Genomic DNA, 16,586 nt, shown 5'->3' on the forward strand with positions numbered 1-16,586 from the left:
TCATTAAACTATTTTTTATTTAAAATGTAAAGTATTATTTATATTTTTGCACAATGTACCTCATATATACAACAAATATTATATTATTATATATGTATATAAAAAAAATTAATACTTAGTATAAGTATTGCATTTTTAAAAATATTAATAAATATTATTTATTTGTAGTTTGCTACAATTTTAATCGATTAGTTTAATTTATACCATAAATATTTATAATTGATAGTAATTTAAGAAAAATTTTTACTTTTCATCAACACAATAAAATATTTTATAAATTACTCGCTCTTCAAATAAATATAAAATTTTTCTTTAATTATATAATAATATTAATTAAAACATATATAATTTTTTAAAAATGCTCAACTACATGATGCAATTTTTAGTAAAATAATATCTATTAATCTAATTGTATATCGTTACTTAGTCACAACTCAAGTATTTTCTTGCCACATTTATTATCACACTGATAGTAGATAAAAAGCACTTAATATAGCAACAAGTTTATAATATAGTAAGAATATATTGTAAATTATTATTATTAAAATTAAAAAATTAACGACTAAGAGTCTGTGTAGATACATGTAAAAATATTTAATTTTTTTTTAATATATATAGTAGATATATAAGCTCATTTTCTAACATAAAACAATATTAATATAAGAGCGTGTTTTTTTTAAAAAAACTGTTAAATTTATTTGTCATTTATTAAATTTATTGCTTAATATTATAATTATTTTAACACTCTAATTTTTTTCCTGTAAAATTAAACAACATATATGCTCATAAAACTTATTGTCAAATATTTTTTGGGTGTTCATTGAAAAGTCTCTTTATTAACTACCTGCTTAGAATGCAGCTGTGAATTTAGCGGATTTGAAACTACTACTTGTTTTAAAAATTGCAGCGTTGTAAATAATTTTAAAATATTCGTATAAATTATATTTTTAATGAAAAAAAATCAATGTGAATTTTTGAAAAATTTAACACCAGTAAAAAAATAAAAAGTACACAAAAAGCTACAATTATATAAAAATACAATAGTTTTGAGCAGCTTATAATATTTAAAATAAATAATTTAATCCTGTAGTTAAATTATACAACTTTTATATACTTTCCATTGATTTTTCAACGGGTACAATACAGGTATTTATTATTGAGGTTGAGAGGAAGAATAAAACAACTTTTTTATATTCCGGATAATAAGATATGAAAGTGACTTGGAGCAGCTAAAGAAAATTTAATTTTATATATTTTGTGGTTGTGTATAGAGAGGTTTTACAATATTTGCGGTCTGTAATAGTTTTGTTCCGTTTTAAGAATTGCTTTTTGATCGTTTTAGTGTTTAAGGTTTAATTTTTGATTCGGCTTGGAAGCGGTGCGTTATCTTTTATTATTTGTAATTGAATGAACGAATAGAAAACATCTAATGCGGTCAGATTTAAAAGAAATGTCAAAGGAGGTATATTTTGTAAATAAATTGTAGTCAGATTATAACTTGTAATGTATCATATCATATTATTTATTATTATATTAAAAATACACGATGTGCGATTGAATTAGAGCTTCTAATTGGATTTTTTGCAAACATCTCACTCGGTTCACGTCAGATTTGATTAATCCGATGCAAGTTCAATTTGCATACATAAATATTCTTGTAGGCGGTGTTTCAGTGTTATATATGCAAATTTTGGTGATAATTTTAATTACGAATAGCCGAATGGATTGCTCTTATCGTCTATGGGTGTTTCTTGTTATTTATTTGCGTTGCCACAAAAATTATGTATTAATTTATTGTTAGTAAATTGTTGCCACCGCATAAATAACTTGCTATCGAGTCGGCTACATCACTGGCACCGGTAAAACGCTTGAACTTGCCACGGAATAGCGATTCTCAAGCTGTGATGTTGCCCCTTCGATCAAGTCAAACTGCTTTAGAGCAGGCGATAAATCAAACTAGTATACTGCTTATAAAACTTTTTAAAAAATATATAGACATTTTAATGTTTACGGTGTTAACTTAAGCAGCTAATTATAATTTGCCGCATAAACTATCTGTGCTAATTTTTTTGAATGCTCGATAATAGTACGCTCATTAAGAGGCGCTGCCATAATGTAACAACTGATCTGTGTATCATATTACTCATTACATAAGTCGTGTACCAACTTTATTTTTCCGGTAAATATAATGTGCGCAAAAATTTTGGTTTAAACAAAAATTAGCTTCACAAATCTCTTTATGAGTGAGATAGTTTCCATTCCGCTCATTCGAGCTTATACTTTTAACGGTTTTGTAACAATTCTCTTTGAGAAAAAATCAGCATTTTTAATTTCGCGTGCGACTTTAACATAGGAAGGCAGTCTTACCGGGGCTCCAAAAACTTTGAATAATACATTTAAGATAGTTATACTTATTGTATTTTTACGTATTAATATACGTAGACTTGCTACAGCGTCCGCGGAGTACGAGAGCCAGTAGTACAAGGTTGAACGGGCGGGAGTTTCCCGCTCTGCTTAGGCCAAATATTTCTTGGCTATAATAACTTACAATGTTGATATTTACAACAACAAACTCATTGAAAACGAATTCAAAATCATGGATGAAAAGTGAAAGATGAAGGGGGCGTCCGTCCCACGGTTTGAGAGCTCCGCCCGCTATGTGACTGACACAGCTGATTTCATGTGCGACAGTCAACATAAGAATTCCCGCGGTGCGGGTCGTGTATGCGGTGCACTAGCCGGTTATGTTGTACAAGTTGACTCAGATTCCGTTTTGAGTGCTCTCGGAACTGCATGCAACAACACACGTGTAAATAATGTAAAACTAGTTTTGTGACAATAAAAAGTGATAAGAAGAAAAATATATATATATCGATCGGTATATAAATCATAGGCTGTGCCATTTTTGTTGTATATATGGTAAGTTTATGTTTTGATTTATATTTTAAAACGAGTTCGGAATTAATTAAATATCAATATAAAATTTAATTAATACAAAATTGTATTAAAAAATAATTGACAACTAACTTCTGTTATGAAATTATAAGCTAATGTAGAAAACATGTTCCAAAACCGATGAAGTAAATTGTCAATTGATTATTTGACTACATCGGTATTTTTCAACACTTATTAGTGTTAAAAAATAAAGAGTTTGTAATCTCAATAATGTAGCCATATGTATTTTATATGGCACACTTATTAGAATATGAATCGATGAATCGATCATATTGCATATAAGATAGTAAGGCTAAATATTTAATATTAATAAAAATAGCATCTTTAATATTAATATATGAAAGAATGGTAATATGTTGAATTATGTGAACAAATAATTTACGGGATATTGAGTAAGGACATTTTTTCACTAATCTATTGTATTTACAATATCATACAAACTGTTAAATTCACCTCCAGAAAAAGTATTTTGACTCCGTTTAATAATATATTTTTTATTAGTACACAATTTATTTTTATTATGGTTAAAATATGTGACTCAAACATTCTTTATTTGTCTATTAGCCAAGATTTAATCACTCTTGATCTGTTTTCTAATCGATAATTAACTAAGTTGAAAACTTTCGCGATTTTTAAGATTTGTTGTTTCGCATAACTTCATGATTTTATACAGTTTCTTCAATTATTATACTGAACTTGCGAATTAAGCTGTGTGTTAGAAGATTGCCGTTGATGTTGTTGTTGTCACGCGATTTTTATGGTAGTCATCACACGTAGACTGTAACGCGATTTTTCCAATGTATGATATAAATACCTTGTAAACGTCTTGCAGTACCGTAAAATATGGTTTAACGAGTGGTTGTTAAAATAAGTATAAAAATGTTACAAAGCAAAGAATAATATAAATATTGTGACAATCTGTTGAAATGTATAAAAATAAACTATGCCATTATATACTTTAAGTTATTTAATGTGTTTGGTCGTTTATGTGACACTCAAATAAATTAATGATCATCAAGAATATACGCAATTCAACAATTTTTCATTTTAACTGTATTGGTAGAAAATGCACAATTTAATAGATAATAGATTACATTTTATATTAAGTACATAGTAGTATAGAAGCATCGAACATTTATAGTTTACTCAATGCCATACAATGAGTTAATTGCTCTTAACTTAAATATCAATGTTACTATATAATATAGTGACGATATTGAAACAGATTGAAACAAATTCTTGGAATATTTTTGAAGCACAAAAAATATCGACTTATACCATTTTCGTTAAATTTATTTTAATTTCTGTAATTTAAACTTTTTTTCAGAATTTTATTAAACGAATTCACAATATTTTCGATTTTTTTATTATTTTTTTCATGTTATTCCATTTTCTATTTTAAATTATTTTTAATATATTTTTATTTTATATTTTATTCTCTATTTTTATAAGTTTAAATAACGGTTAACGAGTATTTTTCAAAACCAGTTTTAAGTCGTTATAATTTGTAAAAAACACATTTTTTTTCAATTTTAATTTATATTTTAAAACGTTTTTCTTTAATTTTTTTGTAAGCGGTGTTACAATTTTTAATATTTTGAATTTTCGCCATTTAAAAAAATTCTTTAATTATTTTGTTTATATTAACAAATTAAACAATATGATAATCAAAGCAACTAGTTTAATAAAACCATGATTAAAAATTTATGGTCTGATTTTTTAATAAATAAATTCATAGTAGATGGCTTCATCACTTTTACCTTTATATTGACAATTATTATATTAAAAAATGTAAATAACTGAACTCTTCAGTATTGGTTATAAAATTCTATTAGTTAAAAATATATCATACAGTAACATCATAGTATTCAAATTAAGCAGGTTTATATACTATAAAGGTTTCTAATACCAGCATATTTACTATGTAGTGTCATTTGTTACTAAACTATTTAACCCTTTAAATGCCAGCGACTTTTTAAGGAGTCACCTGTTATTTTTCTTCACAGGTCAGTATCTTTTTCTAAAATTAAATATAAAATACTTGCTTTACTGATAAATAAAGTTGGTACAATAAACTTCAATAATTAAAAAAATTAAAATTTGTAAATAATTCGTTAATAAAATTTAATTAAAATTATTAACAAAAAATGCACCGGTGAGTCGCTGGCGTTTAAGTGGTTAATTCTCTGAATACAAATTATAGTTTTTTTTAATATTTTTGACATAACTGGGTTGACTTAATTTAATATTATAAGAACGGAGGATAAAAAATCCATTTGTAATTTTATGCATTCGAAGGTACGTCTAACAAAAAAATGCGAAGCCCTTTGAGGATAAGTGTTTCTTATCTACATTATGCCTACCATCAAGTAGATAAAAAAGATAAGCTTTTGAGTTGTTTTCGGAAAGTGGATAACAAATGTGATGTTTTTATGTGAAATAATGTGATGTCAAGTTGTTTTTAGAAGGTCGAAGGAATCCTTATAAATAAATCGACAATTTGATATATTAGATATCTACAACCATGGTAAAATTATATATATCGTTATAAGGAGATTACTAAAACTATTTTAAAAAAACAAAAAAGTGTAAAAGGACATATTTATTTTTTACTACTATATTATATATAAACTACATATTAATCGTAATAATAAATAAATATTTTGCGAGATTTTTTATTTTAATCATTTTTTAAATAAATTCTGTTAATAAGCTTATACAAATATTGACGTCCAATGTATGACTAATGATGAAACATATTTTATCAATTAATCTTCATTAGCCTATTATTTTTAATTAAAAAGAAAATACACCACAAACCATTGTTTCACCGTGGCGCGCTTAAAAGTAGCCCATAGCTTATTTTCACCCGCCCATTTCTTGTTCGCATTATGGTTCGAATGAATCGCCTGTACAACTTTTTTAACGCTTCCGATGAAGATCGCAGTTTAATTACACACCTTCGTACGAGCTAATGAGATATTAGCCATCTTCTTTAATTACACGTTCGTAAAATGAAATTGCCCCAATACAAAAGCCCATCAATTTAACGACGATACACATGATTGTGGCTCGTTTGCTGATTAACTTGGATAATAACGGAACCAGACTAATATTATGTCTAAATATATAGTAAAAGGTCGAATAGATTAGTAATTTAAATTAGGTTTAAGTGCAACTGATTTATCTTTGTTTACATTAAACTTAACTTTGCGTATTGTCCATGTGTTATTTTGGTTGGTAATAATTTATTGTACTTATTTATAAGGCAGCTTGTTAGTTTAGATGAAATTACTTATTAAGACTAATGAATAATTATTCATGATGTATCATATTTAATTAGATCTTCTAATTCCCTGAAGCTATTTAATAAGCTGAATTACAGAAGAAGTAAAATCCGCAGATGATTGTTTTTAAAACAAAATCAATAAATTATTAAAAAAATACTGACTTAATTTTCTGCCTTTTGCTGTAATCTGTGTGATTAGTACTATTAAAAAACTTTAATACAATATATATTCCAGTATAATAGACCAATGGAATAAGTCGGTGAGTAATACCTGAAAGTCTTGGGTTTGAATCGAATAACCAGCACGAAAAAAGTGGTATAAGTCATTGACTATTGAAAGTGTCACATTTTTAACGTAATCTGTGTTACTAGTTTTTATTAAAAATAAAATAGATGTCACTACTTATTTAATAGTTGTTGATTGTGTTTACTCTGTTGTATCGTTATTGTAATAGAGCTAACGCCAGTCATGTTATTTAAAAAAATTAAAACTTACAATAAATAAATATTCTATTTTTTTCCCCCAATTATATTGTATTATTAAATACTTTTGATTGTGAATGTCATGGATGCTCCGTTTGTGACATTGTGACATGAAATACACCATAAGAGAAGTATTCTATTTTTGTTGTATTATGGCGTATTTATTACCATAAAAAAACTAATTTTTAAATGTGCCTTTGCAACTAACTGCATTCTATCGAACAGTTATAGTGTATCCGAATTCCTCAGCAGTAAAATAAGTTTGTGCTATGGTTATGCATTTGGATTCAGGTAATTTAGGAGCACAACTAGACACCTGATAGCTTTTACTATTCCATTATCGTTTCAGTTGAAAGAAATGAACGTGCTGCAATCATCTCGTAAATCGATACATTTATTTCATCGACTTTTACATTGATTGGCGCAAGTATTGTTCGATTTTAAAGCAATTCGTTGTTGGTTCTTAAATTTAAATCATGTTTGAATCTATACCCTTTACTGAATATACTTTTAATTTATATATAATATAGTACCTATCAGGGGATTAGGATGAAAAAAATATATATACTATTATAATTTTAAGAAAAAGTTACGCCACCTAGAACTAGGCAGCAAACATTTATACATTTTTTCACATACGTATATGATCGCGATGAAACATATCCGGCATAGAAATTACCCAATTTTGATATCAATTGGATAGCCGTTACGCTATTTTCGTTGATTATAACATTTAATCGATCCCTGTAGAATGTTGATCAACGGTCAATTAACTCTTGTGCATAATGTTGTGTGCACTCATTACATATAGCGTTTGTTGCATGTCGAGAGGTCTTTGTTGCCAGATACGTCAGTCAGATTATGATCATGCTGTACCTGTCAGGTTAGCAGCATGTTCGTCGAACGGGGTTAGCCTGGGACTGGACCGCTGCACCTGTCCAAGTCGCTGGAGCGAAAAGGATTGAAAGAGCATCGATAAAGCACTTTATTCTTAACGAAAAAGTATGTTTAATACGAGCAGTGGCGTAGCTAGAGTATGTGGTGCCCGAAGCGATCCTTAAAATGCCCCCCGTCTATACATTTTTTGCATGGTCATAAAATCAGGATTTCTTAAAATAATTAATTGGTTATTGTTAAGCTCTTGCTATTTGTGAATATATATATATTTTAGTGCATTTATGGTTAAGTACCACACTAGACGATCCCATCGCAAATATGCCGCCCCCAAGCAAGTGCCGCCCGGGGCGGTCCGCACCCCTCGCCCCACCATAGCTACGCCACTGAATACGAGACAAATATAGTAGTCAATCATATTATTAAAGAAACATTGCGTATAGGCTTTAAAATCAATGAAATCGTGATCTTAAAATCAATTTTAAAAATTAAATCGAAAAATAAATAAAATATTATTGTCCAAAACCTTATGAAAAATTTGACCCAGAAACATTTCATAAACTAATAAATATTTAATTTTATGTGAAAGCAGTAATAGTTCTTCAAAACTGGATACAGATCCTACGTTTTTTTTAGTTACATGTATGAGTGAAATTTATAAAAAAATATTCAAATTAATATTATATCTTGCCCGATAAATATTTTGGCCTTAGATGTTCTCATTCCAACCGACAAACTACATAAAATAATACAACAGGAGTAGTGTTATTGGACATTGCTAAAGCTTTCCATCGCGTTTGGTACGCAGATATTATATTATATAATATATAAATTAATTTAAATATTTTTTCAGTTAGTTTAGATATCTATTTCTGTTACTGTACGGTTACGCTCGTATCAGGAGGGTTAAGATAATAAACTTGTTCTTAAAGTGTAGAATCTTTCAGAATAAAATTAAAAACTATTTGTCAAATTATATTTTCTTATCTGTTAAGGTTTAATTTTAGTACCATTGCTATTTACAATATTTACAAGTAATTTCTCAACTAAACCGCACAGAAATTATATCATTGCTTATTCTCTCACAATACAGCTGTTTTAAGAATCTTTATAGAGAGTTAGATAAACTTAAAAAAAATTAACATGGTTGAAAAATAGCTTAACAAATAATAATTCAAACAAAGAAAATATATTTAAATATAATAATAAAAAAAAAATTGAGTTAAGGCCACCAGTAACGCATTCTATTGTTTCGACCAATTAAAAATAAGCATTCAAATATAAAACAAGATGGCCACATTTTCAATAATTTTGTTATGCGACAATAATTTTTATTAATTTGTCATGTGCATTGTTCGGTTTGACTGAATATAAATAATCGGATTGCAAATTAGCTAGGTATGTTATAACTATGAAAATGAAATATAAACATGTGTAAGGATTAATAGAATACATTAATTAAACTAGATAAACAATCTTCATAATGAAATCTTCAAATTTTGAATTCCCGTCGACGGGCTCCGAGGCAAAAAGTGAGTTTTTCCTTTTACAATACATAAAAATTATCATTGCTTCTGATTTAATGCAAATATTCGTTAGATTTAACAGACTATAAATACTCGAATTGCAAATAAGCATGTAATATATCCTTAGTATGTATGAGGATTGAAAGTTAATGTCGATCAAATCGGCGCCGTCGCACTGTGAACGTTATATATGTATATCAGCCAACGGACAGCTTATAAATGAATACATTCTTGGATATTATCTAATATACGACATTTTACAATGATTATAAATAAATGATTGCATACCTAGAATAATCGATAGGCAAAATATCTAATAGTGGGTTGTTTTTAATTCCGATGTGGCAAAATATGTATCTACATCATGGTTTTTTAGCAATTTTTCTTCTGTGCAATCATTTCTCTTTTGGAACAGACAAATTCAGGATATTTAGTTACATCAAACGTATGTAGTATGTCATTTATAAAAAGATAATGCTTGTGACAGTGATTTCAATGTGAGAAGATTCACTATTTGTTTATATATACCAATTCTACGTTGTAGCCATATAGGTCATCAAATTGTTCCATCATTGCTTCTGAAAAATAATTTTAAACAATAATCAATATGTCATTTATAAAAAGATAATGCTTGTGACAGTGATTTCAATGTGAGAAGATTCACTATTTGTTTATATATACCAATTCTACGTTGTAGCCATATAGGTCATCAAATTGTTCCATCATTGCTTCTGAAAAATAATTTTAAACATTGAACACGTTATTACTACTAATATCATATAATCCATAAATTAAATTTTAACCACAACTGAAGAACAAAATTAATAGAAGTTACCATAGAGAATGTAAAACGTAGCTGGCATCATAGTTGTACGTCATATTTTAATTGTTTGACTTATGTAAATGTTATTAGATGTTTCAAAGCTTCCGAAAATTAACTGTAAACGATACTATATGGTGGGTAAAATGTAACTTTTTGTTTACACTAATATGAGATTTTTCATTATTACTACCATTGTAATATGTTTAATTAACTTTGATATTTATATCTTAAATTGCCAAATCACAGCAGTTTGATCCTAGAAGGTCGAATAGTAATTTTGTTAGAATAACCGTGATATATTATTCATATAACCAAACACTTCATTTAGTTTTATTTATTTTGTCTATAATTCCAAGTTCTACACCATTTTGAATCATCTTTATTTAACACTTGATTATGCTGTGATTATGACATATTTCACTGTTTATTTAATTGTACTAACCTGCGCGTGTTGTGCGCTTGACAGATGGCAAGAGTTGTCATGACATTCGGGGATTTTGAGCGTGCTTGAGAACGAATGACGCAATTGATTTTATCGATTCAAATTGTAAAACACATATCAAAATATGTAGAAAAATCATCAATTTCTAAAATAAATATTTTTATAACTGTAAAAAAATATATTTAGTTCAAAAGAGATTTTAAATATAATATAAATAATGTGGATTTGTATTAGCTTATCCATACAGAAAAAAGTGAAATTAAATTTGGGCGAACGTTGCCAATTTAAATTAATATTTTTTAAAAAAATTTTAAAATTTCGCTTCAAAAAAAAACATATCTTCAACCTTAAAAATATATTTTTTTACTTTTTGATTTCAAATATTTTTAGATTATTATAGTAATATGGTAATTAAAAATAAAATATATCATCTTCCTTACATTTAATATAACGAATTTTCAGTATAACGAAATTTTTTCTTTGATCTAATGAGCTTCGCTATACTGAGATTTTACTGTACAATGTTTAGTTTTATTTTTATCTAGCTAAGTTTTGAACCTATTTTTCAATGACATACAATATTTAGTTTTATCATTAAATATCTAAGTTTAAATAATATAAAATATTTTTTTGCTAGAAATATTTAACCAAGTTGTAAACCTATTTTCAAATGAATTAAAATGCTTAGTAGTTTTTTATAGATTGAACCATTTTAACTATCATTAAAAATCCTAAATAATAATGTCTAATTTGAACCATTACATTTTAAAATATATTTTAAAAAATCAGAACGAAACATAAATAATATTTAAAAAGCAAATAGTTGAGGGTCTGGTATTTGTAATTTATATTTAACTTAATCTTTAGAATGATAAGTTGCAAAATTAAACTCGCCTTTGCGCCTTAGCTTCGATTTCTAACCATGGATTTTTAATACTAAATTTAATAGTTAAGTTACAAACAGACAAATATATTGAGAAATACTCTTTTGTGTTAGCTCAATGTATTATATAAATATTTGACCTTAAATAACCTCAAAGAAGTTCAGTTTTGACAAAGCAGTTTTTGTAACGTGTTACGTTAACAATATACGTAACTGTGCTAGTAAAAAAGATAACTATGGTTATTATGTTATATTCAATATATATCTTAAAATAAAATGTTGACTGTTATTTAATAGTTTTATAGTAAATTTTATATTATATTTAAAAAAACACTATTCTCGTGTAGCTTAACAGACAAAATAATAATAATATTTTAATAATAACGTTTTTATTATATTAATGTAAGTAAAATGTAGTACAAATCTAATACCATATTATTATCATAATTCTAACATATTTGATTTAACTATAATTCAATATTAGAGTGAAAGTATGTAATCTCCACGAGTGAATTTAAACTTAAATCGTTTTTGGTTTAGTCAATTTATAATATTAGGAACGACTTATTTTATAGACAATTTCTATGATTTCGAATTATATCGATGTTTGGAAAGTCGTTTATTTGAAGTTATTTTCTTATATTTAACAGTTAAAAAATCAGTACATAAACCGACAATGTATGTATATAAACATAACCGACAATAATTGATATAGAAATAACGCCCAGATTCTTGAATACTCATACTCAATTGTAGGTTTAAATAAATGTTTTAGACTATCTAACCAATTATTTTTATGAGTATAATTTGTAAAAGTTATTTATTTTCTTGATCATTATGTGTATTTATTTTATGTGTTAAAGTAACACTTCTATTTTATAGAGTAGTTAATTTATTTTTCAATTTTTTTACCTCATACGTGATTCAATGTATTATATATTTTCATCATCACAAAATTTAATAGAATTTCGTGCTATAGATTAAATCAAACCAATCTTTTTCACACTATTTATCTAGGAACATGAATTCGTGAACATTATATTTTTCGAACATTTCATCAAAATTGATTTTCGTGCCTTATTATTTTAAATTATCAATAATAAACAATAACATCTCACGTTCGAGAAGCGTCTGCCGTATATTTTCTCAATAATTACCACCTTGCATATATCAAAGTTTTTTTTCTCCTCCGGTATAGATAGTACGTATATCGAAGCGTCACACATTGAGACATAATGAGAGACACGTTTCGCAGCCATAATATGAGAAAATGTGAAAAAGTTTCCGGCTAATGGCAAAAGATGATCTTAATTGACGTATTCGTGTTACGAACAATCGCACATTGCGAATATCGCAAAGCGAAACCGGCTTTTTCACTCTCGAGACTTACTGTCTTCTGTCAGAGCAAGCAGTCTTTCCGGATATTCTTCTTGTTTTCATCTCCTTCTCGACGCTGCACTCTCGAGATAAGCGTTTCCTTTTCCGAGTTTCGATTGGGAACGACCTCGATTTGTTCTATAAGAAGGTTTCATTAATTTACGTTCACCGATAACTGCATTTTATACTGAAATAAATAATGGTTTAAAGTTAACCAATTGTCGTTGAAAAATTGGATTTAAATATAAGTGCAATAACAAAGCTGTTGACGATATGAAGAAATCCGAATGTCACTATATTATTAATATTTTAAATCTACTGTTATAACACATTTGCATTTCAGCTATGTGTGTATGAGTATTGCAACAACACTTAAATAAGTTTCGGTTAATCTATAATAGAAACTTATTTATTCTATTATTACTATTCGGTTCATATTTAACTTATAAAGGTGATGTATAATTTTGTAAACCTTCAGCTTTAAATATTAGGTTAAAATCTATACTTCTCTTTACATAAAGTATACTTTTTTGATCTGGAAACGTTCATGTTAGCACAGTTTTTAAATGTCACATTTTTGTAGACTATTTATTTTTCATCGTAAGCTACAAATCCATCGTGGTAATGTCTCACGCTTTAAGGAACATATATTAAAAAGTTAATTCATTAAATCTGTAACTTACAATCGATGAGAATATTTAGAGGAAAATGATAAAGAACCAAGAAAAAATCTAAAGTCGAAGTCTTAAAATATCGATTATTTATTTATTAGAGAGTACATATATAAAAAACATACATATCTCTAAAAAAAATACTCTGATAAAATTAAGTATATAACTATCTTAACCATATGGTTACTGCTAGGTTCATAAATGGAATACGATGTAGAAAAAAGTTAGTTTTTACATACATATCCCTAATTTATCAATGACATGACTCTAATATCATTATGATATGTTAATCTGTCAAGTGTATTGATAGGCAGTTGTTGTGGTTATATATCACACGCTATATGTTAACTGTATAACCGCTCGATTTCCAATGGTTAAACACAACTATACGGGGATAGGTGGGTTCGGTTTCCGATTACTATTAGGCGTAGAATGCAAATTCGACGTACGGGAAATGTACGCTCGAGTGCTTTTAAAAGGATACGAACACGAGATTGAATTCATTGTGGATGTGATGTAAATAGCATTGAAAAAATAAGAAAATAAAAAAAATGTACGAAAGCACTATTACCTATTTGATAATTTATTAAAATTTTATTTATAAATTCTAACTCGTCACAAAAATCGGAGAATGTCGGCTTTGATGTTATATCTATATTGTAAATGTTTTCTTATTCTGTATAAAAAATATTTAAGTGTAATCATCGTTTTAACGCCGCGTCGTTAATTTTAACCGTGAAAAGAATACATTTTTATTGTTAACGTTTTCATGGCCACGCGTAAAAAAAGTTCACACGTCTTATAAATAATAATATAATAATAATCCCTCATAAACATTTCCATACCGGAATTTTCTAAAGTAAAAAATACAATGCAAAATATTTTTTTAATTATTAAACAATGCACGTTCCGTTTGATAATGATAATTAATTATTATTTTTATAAACTATCATTTTATTTAATGGTTTATGTAGAGTTAATTATAAGGGAAATGCAGTGAAATATCCCACGATCCACAAACTGTGGTCATGTGTCAGTTACTGTTAACGTTGTGATCGGTTTAATTGCCGGCTGAAAGAAAAATAACAGTTTTATCGAGCAGTCAGTAAGACGAACTATATTATAATATCAATATTTATGCAAATAAAACGCTTAACGGTTGTTTTGTGGTAAAATTCAAGCACAGGGAGTAATGATACGTAGCTTCGTTTATTATTATAAAATATTACTTGAATAAAATATAGTATAATAACTAACTAAAAATATTATTTTAATTTTAATGTAATTTAATTCAAATTAATGTATGTCATAAATCAAAACTAGTGAACTAATTGTAACGTAAGCTAGCTGTGATACCCGGCTTCGTTCGATGACAACTTAAATTTGTTAATTTTCACAATATTTTTTAAAACATTTAGCACTAATCGAATATGGTTCTAATCTTTTCTGTATTGCTTCATGCATGTGAATTGATGCAGAATTTTTTTATTACCCACCATTCCAAAGTCTTATATTGTATTTTTAAAAATATATATGCTATGCAGAAAGTTGCATAAAGTTGGAACAATCCGTTCTCGTTCATGAAAACATTAAATCGTTAATTAAATAAACTAGTCAATTACAGAAAAAATCAGTGTTTCTCAACGTGTAATTTCTTTAATTTATTTTACTACTTTTTTGTATGAGTGTTTTCTATTATTACATTTTGCTAATGACACTTTTCTATTATTACATTTTGCTAATTTATTGTACATATATTTTATATATTTTTTGGGTTTTGCAGATTTTTTTATATCAAATTATATGCTTTCAATCTTTTTTTTAAATCAATATTAATTTATTAATATTATTTTAAATAGCAAATTGAATTTAAAAAAATATTATATAAATAATGTGTAATGTTTTTATTTATTATTTATACCGGGGTACCGCAAAACAGTGAAAGATCGACCGCCGTACATGTACGGCGATACTGTTCAAAGGGAATTGAAATTATTATTTTAATATTTTTTATTTTTATTTAGTTCATTAATCAATTACGTAAATGTAATTTTATATAGTGACTCTATATTAATATATACAATAGTACACAGTCAAATTTTAAGTCAAGCAATATTATTAATCAGGTAGTAAATATTTAGGATTAGAATAATACTTATATTTAACTCAGTGTTATAGATTAATTATACTTTTAATAGATAATAATTTATCAAAATTCATTTAAATTTATATTATTTTTATGTTCTTTGCATCATTATAAAAAATCATAATAAATATTAAAAAATGTTTGTTGTATTATAAAAACAAAAAAGTTAGCAAATGAAATAAAATATTATTTTATATTGATGTGTATAGAATCATCAAGTATTTCATTTTATATTGATAGTAGATCTTTATTTAATTTTATATTGAAGAATAAGTTATAAATACTTAAGATTATTTAAATATCTTTCAATCTTTGACTTATTAAATTTGTTTATTAAACAATCGCTGCAGTTTTTTCTTAATATATTAAAAATAATAAAATGATTTAATTTTAAATTTATGGAAGACCTGTATTCACGATATTAACGTATAGTCTGATAATATAAAATACAACAATATTTTCGAGCTGATTATAAATATTCTGGATTGGATTAATACTTTTTTTAAGTTTATTATTATATTATGAATAAATTATTTAATATACATATAAAAACTTTTGGTAATTTATTAAACTACCATCCGTTTTTTTTTCAACGGATATTTGGTGTATTAGTATTGTTATAAAATATAATTAAAAGCAACCCTAAAAGGTTATTTTTTTATTGTACTGTGATTATTTATGAACTTTGGTTAATTTCTCATTTTAATATTTATATATGTGAACAATCAAAATCTTTTTTTTTATTTATTCCGTCTGTATATTAATTCTAAACTGTTTTTGGCTACAGTGTATCAATTTGAAGCATCTGGAGAAAAAATCTTTACTGGTACATTACATCATATTTTACATGTTCAAGTATTGCACGTTGTATAATTGTGCTATGAATTAATTAATACTATTGACAAAATTCCGACAAGTTCGTTCAACCGTTCCGAAAATTGAGCATAAAAAACTGTTTTATTATTTTATTTATGATTCTAAATCTGACCTTATTTCTGGAGCAAACAGACTGCAATTTGCATCAATCGGTTCATAAAATTCGAATATAATCTTATATAACACCGCTACAATCTGAAATCGCGCGTATAATTGCAACG

General features: G+C 26.6%; 1 protein-coding gene and 1 long non-coding RNA gene across 3 annotated transcripts in view; one reads left to right on the forward strand and one right to left on the reverse strand.

Annotated features, from left to right (window-relative positions):
- Positions 1-2,681: 2,681 nt before the first annotated feature.
- Positions 2,682-16,586, forward strand: part of LOC148238569 (myosin-IIIb-like) — a 48,459-nt gene continuing 34,554 nt past the window's right edge. For both annotated transcript variants that reach the window (XM_088194758.1, XM_088194769.1), the window contains exon 1: positions 2,682-2,919. The gene's annotated coding sequence lies outside the window, so the exon portion shown is untranslated. The remainder of the gene's footprint in view (positions 2,920-16,586) is intronic.
- Positions 9,761-10,258, reverse strand: LOC148238570 (uncharacterized). Its single transcript, XR_015808997.1, has 3 exons — positions 10,161-10,258; positions 9,983-10,097; positions 9,761-9,878 (listed from the first exon to the last, which is right to left on the reverse strand). It is a non-coding gene; the product is annotated as an uncharacterized LOC148238570 (long non-coding RNA).

Source organism: Plectrocnemia conspersa, unplaced genomic scaffold, assembly GCF_051122295.1.
Source record: "Plectrocnemia conspersa isolate PC_06_02 unplaced genomic scaffold, ASM5112229v1 ptg000001l, whole genome shotgun sequence".
NCBI classification, from domain to species: Eukaryota; Metazoa; Arthropoda; class Insecta; order Trichoptera; family Polycentropodidae; genus Plectrocnemia; species Plectrocnemia conspersa.